Here is an 8,046-nt window from a genome sequence, read left to right on the forward strand (position 1 = left end):
GTCCGCAACTTCACCAGCACCTACAAGCGGGCTCCCAAGCCCAGACAGCTCTCCTTGTGCGTACAAGGCCCCGCCGAGTCCACTCGCGACTACCTCACGCGTTGGGCCGAGCTCCGCAACTCTTGCGAAGGGGTGCACGAGGTGCAAGCCATAGAATACTTCACTGCCGGGTGCCAAGAAGGCACCCTCCTCAAGCACAAGCTCCTCTGCGATGAGCCGACTACCCTCGACGAGCTTCTGATCATAGCGGACAAGTACGCCACCGCCGACTCCTCGATGAAGACCGAACTTCGGGTAGACGCGTCCGGAAAGGTACTCAACCTGGCGCCCAAGACTCCGGCTGGGGACTCCGGCCGACGCCCACACCAGAACGACCACAAGCGCAAGGGCACGGTGCCGCCCTCCACCAGTCGGCAGGTGGCCACAATCGAAGACGAGCAGCCCGAAGGGCGGCCCGCACCCAAGAAGCAGAGGGGCGGCAAGCCGGCTTGGCAGCCGGCCTTCTCCTACGAGCAGACTCTCGACGCCCCGTGCAACTTCCACAGCGGCGCGAAGCCGTCCAACCACACGAGCCGGAAGTGCCACTGGCTCACTCAAATCTCTAAAGGCGAAGGGCTCGCGCCGCCTCCGCCTGCCGGTCCGCCGCCTCCGGCTCCGCAGCCGCCGGCCGCTCGGCCCGTAGTCGGAGCCGTGCATGATGAGTTCCCCGACGAGCATGCCGCCTATATCATCTTTACAAGTCAGCCTGAAGACCGGCGCAGCAAACGCCGAGAGCACCAAGAAGTCAGCATGGTTGCTGCCAACCCCGCCGAGCACATGCACTGGTCAGAAAAACCTATCAGCTGGAGCCGGACCGACCACCTAGAGGTGATGCCGTCTCCCGGCTCTTATGCGTTGGTTTTGGATGCCACCCTTGCAACAGATAGACGCGATGCCCGATTCTCCCGCGTGCTGATAGACGGCGGGAGCAGCATCAACATCCTGTACCGTGACACCATGGAGAAGCTGAATGTCAAGACGAAGCAACTCATGCCTACTCGGACTGTGTTCCATGGCATCGTACCCGGCCTGTCCTGCGCCCCCATTGGCAAGATCAAGATTGATGTACTTTTTGGGGACAAGGAGCATTTCCGCCGGGAAGCGATCTGGTTTGAAGTGGTGGACCTGGAGAGCCCTTACCATGTATTGCTTGGCCGACCTGCCTTGGCCAAGTTCATGGAAGTTCCCCACTATGCATACCTCAAGATGAAGATACCGAGCACCAAAGGCGTCATCACCATAGCCGGCGATTACAAGAAGTCCTCTGAGTGCGCAGCAGCCAGCAGTCGGCTGGCCGAGTCCCTTGTGATTGCCGAAGAAAAGAAAATGTTGGACCGAGTCGTGGCCATGGCCGGCAAACAGTCGGCCTTGTCCCCCGATCCCAAGGAGCATGATGCTCAAGGATCTTTCCAGCCGGCCAAGGAGACGAAGAAGATACCTCTTGACCCCAAGCACCCAGAGAGGTTTGCCGTCATCGGGGCAAACCTAAACAGCAAATAGGAAGGCGAGCTCGCCGATTTCCTCCGTGAGAATCGGGACATCTTTGCATGGTCCCCCAAGGACATGCCGGGCGTCCCGAAGGAATTCGCCGAGCACAAACTACACGTCCGAGAAGACGCAAAGCCAGTCAAACAACCCCTCCGCCGACTGTCGGAGGAGAAACGCAGGATTGTGGGAGAGGAGATAGCCCGGCTTCTGGCAGCCGGCTTCATTATGGAAGTTTTCTTTCCAGAGTGGCTCGCCAACCCGGTCCTCGTGCTAAAGAAAAACAACAAGTGGCGCATGTGTATAGACTACACGAGCCTCAACAAGGCCTGCCCCAAAGATCCCTTTGCCCTGCCAAGGATTGACCAAGTGATAGACTCCACGGCCGGATGCGAGCTGTTGAGTTTCTTGGATGCTTACTCAGGGTATCACCAGATAAAGTTAAATCCGGCAGACCGCCTGAAGACCGCCTTCATCACGCCATTCGGAGCCTTCTGCTACCTGACTATGACATTCGGCTTGAGAAATGCCGGTGCCACTTTTCAGCGTTGCATGCAGAAGTGCCTCCTCAAGCAACTCGGCAGAAATGCCCACGTGTACGTAGACGACATTGTAGTGAAGACGGAGAAGCGCGGCACCTTGCTGGAAGACCTCAAGGAAACATTTGAGAACCTATGCCGGTTCCAAATCAAGCTTAACCCCGAGAAATGCGTGTTCGGAGTGCCAGCCGGCCAGCTCCTAGGCTTCCTGGTCTTCGAACGCGGCATCAAATGCAACCCAGTAAAGATCAAGGCCATTGAGAAAATGGCGATTCCCACCAAACTTCGAGACGTCCAGAAGTTTACCGGATGCTTGGCCTCCCTGAACTGCTTCATCAGCCGGCTCGGAGAGAAAGCTCTTCCCCTCTACCGCCTCATGAAGAAGACCAACCACTTAGAGTGGAATGACCAAGCCGATCAAGCTTTCCACGAGCTGAAGAAGATGCTGGCCACGCCGCCTGTCCTGGCGGCGCCGACTGAGAAAGAGCCCATGCTCCTCTACATTGCCGCAACTAGCCGGGTGGTCAGCACCGTCATCGTAGTCCAACACCCAGAAGAAGGCCGAGCCTAGCCGGTCCAGAGGCCGATGTACTATTTGAGCGAGGTGTTGTCTACCTCGAAGCAGAACTACCCGCACTACCAGAAGATGTGCTACGACGTGTACTTCGCCGCCAAGAAGCTGAAGCCCTACTTCCAAGAGCATCCCATCACGGTTGTATGCACCGCCCCGCTGGCCGAGATCATAGGCAGCCGGGATGCATCCGGCCGGGTGGCGAAATGGGCCATCGAGCTGGCCCCCTATACGATCTTCTACCAGCCTCGCACCGCCATCAAGTCCCAAGCTTTGGCCGACTTCCTCGTCGACTGGGCCGAGACCCAGTACCTACCACCGGCTCCCGACTCCACTCATTGGCGCATGCACTTCGATGGGTCCAAGATGCGCACCGGCTTGGGAGCCAGCGTCATCCTCACCTCTTCCAAAGGCGACAAGCTCAGATACACGCTACAAATTCACTTTGCCGCCTCCAACAACGTGGCCGAGTACAAGGCGCTCATACACGGGCTCCGGCTTGCCAAAGAACTCGGCATTCGCCGGATCCTATGTTATGGCGACTCGGACTAGGTGGTCCAGCAATCATCCGGCGACTGGGATGCCAAGGACGCAAATATGGCAAGCTACCTCTTCCTCGTTCAGCAGATCAGTGGGTATTTTGAAGGATGCGAGTTCCTCCACGTACCACGAGCCGACAACGAGCCAGCTGATGCCCTGGCTCGAATAGGCTCCACTCGACAAGCAATACCAACCGGTGTCTCTCTACAACGCCTCCTCAAGCCGTCTATCAAGCCGTCTCCAGAGTCCGGTTCCATCTTCGTGCCGCCTGACCCCGACGCAGCCAGCTCGAAGAACCAAGCAGGTGACCTGGGGACTTCGATAGTCGGCCAGGGGGTATCAGCAGGCGGCTTGGGGACTTCCGTAGTTACGCCCGACCCGGGGACTGCCTCACCCGGCTCGGGGACTGCGGCAGTCGGCCCGGAGACTACACCAACACAACAGGCGGCGGCCGACTCCAGCATTTCACCGCCCAGCCCGCCCGCCCTGGTCGCAGTAGCCGCTCCGTCATGGGCTCAATCCATCCTCAACTTCCTAATAAACCAAGATCTGCCGGCTGACGAAGTAGAGGCAAGACAAGTCCAACGCCGAGCCGGAGCATACACAATCGTCAACAGAGAACTCGTCAAGCGCAGTGTCACTGGAGTCCTCCAGCGATGCGTTGAGCAAGAGAAGGGCACTGCAATCCTCAGGGACATCCACCAAGGAGAATGTAGCCACCATGCGGCCTCAAGATCACTCATCGCCAAAGCCTTCCGCCATGGCTTCTTTTGGCCGACTGCTTTGGATGACGCCAAGAAGTTAGTTAAACATTGCAAAGGGTGCCAACTCTTCAGCTCCAAGCAACACATGCCGGCTTCAGCACTCAAGACCATTCCCCTCACTTGGCCCTTCGCCGTTTGGGGACTGGACATGGTGGGCCCATTCAAGACGGCACGCGACGGCATGACACATCTGCTTGTCGCCGTGGACAAATTCACCAAATGGATTGAGGCAAAGACGATCAAGAAGCTGAATGGGCCGACTGCCGTGACATTTATCATAGATATAACAACTCAGTACGGCATACCACACAGCATCATCACTGACAATGGCACGAATTTTGCCAAGGGAGCCTTGGCACGTTTCTGCGCTGCGCAAGGCATCCGGTTGGACCTAGCGTCTGTCGCCCACCCGCAGTCAAATGGCCAGGTCGAGCGAGCCAACGGCCTCATCCTTTCCGGCATCAAGCCCTGACTGATCGTACCACTGGAGCGTTCAGCCGGCTGTTGGCTCGATGAGCTGTCGGCTGTCCTCTGGAGTCTGCGCACTACACCAAACAAGTCAACCGGCTTCACTCCTTTCTTCCTCGTATATGGTGCCGAGGCGGTCATCCCAACTGACACCGAGTTCGACTCGCCTCGGGTAACCATGTACATGGAAGCCGAGGCCAAGGAAGCACGAGAAGACGGCATCGACCTGCTGGAAGAAGGCCTGCTGTTAGCCCTCAGCCGGTCCGCCATCTATCAGCAGGGCCTGCGCCGCTACCACAGCCGGAAGGTCAAGCCAAGATCCTTCCAAGAGGGCGATCTTGTGCTCCGGCTGATCCAGCGAATAGCCGGCCAGCACAAGCTCTCGGCCCCTTGGGAGGGCCCCTTCGTCATCAGCAGAGCCTTAGGCAACGACTCCTACTACCAGATCGACGCACAGAAGCCGAAGGCACGAAAGAGAGACGACTCCGGCAAGGAGTCGGAACGACCATGGAACGCCAACCTCCTCCGAAGGTTTTACAGTTGAAATGCAGTATGTATCACGCTAACTTTTGTACTAAGTTCGAGACAATAGGCCCCCCGAGGAGAGCTCGGGGACTGCCATCTTTTATCTATGAAATGAAAAGTATCATGTTTAGGGCCTTGTCATTGCATTCACTTTTTTCCGTCCGGCACCGGGTTCGACTAGTCGGCCCGGGGACTGGCAGCCTGGAGTTATATTAGAAGTCCTACCCGCAGTCAGACAAGTAGTGTGTCGGCTCCCAAACTCTCTCTTGCCAAAAGTCGCAGTTCGAAGAACCGGCTGTCCGGCTGGCAAGAGTTAAGGGCAGGAACGGGTGCCCACACGAAAAACGGTAGGGACTAAGGGACTAATATAACAAAAGCCGGTTTTTCTCCCACCACCGACCGGCTACCAGAGTAGCCGTCCGGCCGGTTTCCATTCACCTCGCTCCAATCTAAGAAAGCTCGAGTACTTGCCTTCCCAGAAGGGGAAGGCGGCAAAGGAAACAGCCTAAGGATAAAAAGCATACATGAATGGAAACCAAGCACGCAATAATATTTACATAAAAGACCTTTAAAAGGCCAGCATTCGACATAGTTTGAATACACCCCCAGTGGGTGGAACTGCGCAAGTTTGATAAAATCGTTCAAAAGACAACAAGCAGGAAAAAAGAAAGACGATAGACTAAGCCAAGGGAGCAACTGGCGAGTCGGGCAGGTCGGGGGAGACGGCACTGCCGGCTGGAGGAGTGGCCGGCTGGCGAACCTCGGCATGATCACCGCCTCCCGCAGAGGGCACGCTAGCACGCGCCTCGTTGCTGGAGGCACGATCAGGCTGAGGCTGGCTGGCCGCTTCACCGGCCGGCTCAACGTCTTCGCCCTCCTCTCCTTCGTCGTCTTTGCCTTCATCGCTGGAGGCGATCTCATCTGCCGAGTCTTCACCCACTGCCGGGTCCAGCCCGAACCACTCCTCCGGCTGGGCAGCGCCGTCATCATTAATTTCAGGAGCGAAGACGCTGATGTCAGTACACTCGGCGATCATCGAAGTGCGCTGAGCGATAGCCGGCCGCACCTCCTCCAGCTCTTCGTCGGCCTCCAGCCGCCAGGTGCGCAGTTGGTCCAGGTTCAGCCCCGGATACCAAGCTCGGACGAACTCCAACGCCCGCCCAGCTCCAAGCCGGGCCGCTGATGCTTTCCAAGCCTCGAAGCGGTCAACCGCAACTTCCAGCTAGTCGGCAGTCCGACTCGGGGTGCGGGGAATCGTCTCGCTTGGCCAGAGGGAGCCCAACACCTACGCCCCGGCGCGCTGGAGGCGGCGGAGCATACGATGAGCCGGCTGCAGCCGCGCTTGGACCGCCAAGAGTTGCTCCTCAAGCGTCCAACTCGCGTCCGGCACGATGTCGGCCCCCGCCTGACGGCGCGCTTCACGATGGGCCTTGATGGTTTGGGTAGAAAAGACGGAGTAGCCGGGAAAGTAGTCTGCACGGAGAATAAAAAGCAGCACAAGTCAGAACACAAATCAGGAGGCAAGGGGCATGCAAGGAGCGAGGAAGGCGGCTTACCGTCGATCAAATCCCCAATACGGCCGAAGCCTTCATTCAGCGCTTGCCTGGTCTCAGCCCAGCCCGCCGCTTCGGTCTCGAACTCGGCCTTCAGGGCAGCTTCGTTATCCTGCACCTTCTTCAGGGCCGCCTTATGGCTCTCCTCCTGGGCAGACAGCTTCTTGGCCAGGCGGTCGCACTCCAGGACCAAGGCGTCGTACTCAGTCTCCTTGGCGTGAAGGGCGGCCTGCGCCTCGCTGAGCTGCCCCCTCAAGTCGGCATTGGCTCCTGCGAGCATGAAGACAAAGGAAAAATTAATAAGGGGAAGTCGTCAAGGAAGATCCGACCCGGCTGCTCAGCAGTCGGCCCGAATCTCGGGGACTACACCCAGTGGGTGCGCTGACGCGCCCCCACAGGAGATGAACGAGACAAACACGCACTCCAGCTGCTAGTCAGGTCCTCAGTTCTCCGGCCCAGCTCCTGAGCCTGGGAGTTGAAGGCGGCTGCGCGAAGGTTATGATACTCCTGGAAGATTATACAGGAGGCAAGGATAAGTTAAGTTGTCAGGACCTAGTAAGTTCCAAACCGCCTGCGCAGCAGCCGGCTAGGAACTCGGGGACTACACCCAGTGGGTGCGCTAACGCGCCCCCACGGAAGAAATCAAAAGAGCAAAATAACCAAGGACAGAAGACTCACCCGGATGACGGCCCGCGTCGAGAGAAACTCTTGAGTGTATCGCTGCAGCGAGGCGGCCTGAGCTTGAAGCCGGTTCCGGACCTCCTGGGCCGCTGCGTTCAGCTCGCCCGTCCCCCCGCTGGAAGTCCACTCGGATGTGCTGACGCTGGCCGTCTCCAGGGCCTCCGACGTCTGGCTGGCGCCCGCTGCTCGGTGCGGTTCTGGCGCAGAGGCGCCACCCCCTGCGTGCCGGCGCAATGCCGGCTGCACCTCGAGGCCGGCCCCTGCCGCCGGCTCGCCCCTGGACGGCTGCTCTGGCGCCGCAGCTGATTGGCCGCTTTGGCCCGCTCCAGTCGGCGCTGTCTGCGACGCCCCCTCCACGAAGATCACGGGATCCTCCCGCCTCTCCATCACCGGCGGGCCTTGGTCGACCTCCTCCGACGGGGGCACGGGGACGTCGGGGGCCACGGCGCAGAGGGGAACAATGAGCAGCGGAGGCCGGTTGTGTGAAGCCTCCGCCTCCGTCTCCGCGGCTGCCGCCTTCGGCCGGGCCTCGGCCGCCACATCGGCCTGCTCCATCGTCGCCTGGGCGGTCCTTCGCTCCGCCGCCTCCCGCTCCTCCTGCGCCTCCCACGCGTTCCGCTCCGTGCCCTCCTTAAGGTCGGCGCGGGGATCCACGCGGCGGGAGCTTGAGGACCCTCCAGTCGGCCCGACTACGGAGCCGCCAGGACCTCGCTCGAGAGAAAGTGGCGCCCTGTCCGGCAAGAAAAGAAAGGTTTAGAAGAGTTTCAGATGAAGAAGACAAAAAATATGTACGCAAGACATTTGACGACTTGCGCAGAGATCGCCTGCGGCTCCTTCACCGCCTTGCGGAAGCGGGCCGCCTTCGCGGCCGCCTCATCCCG

The sequence above is a fragment of the Triticum dicoccoides genome, chromosome 6A (genome assembly GCF_002162155.2).
Source record: "Triticum dicoccoides isolate Atlit2015 ecotype Zavitan chromosome 6A, WEW_v2.0, whole genome shotgun sequence".
Classification (NCBI taxonomy): domain Eukaryota; kingdom Viridiplantae; phylum Streptophyta; class Magnoliopsida; order Poales; family Poaceae; genus Triticum; species Triticum dicoccoides.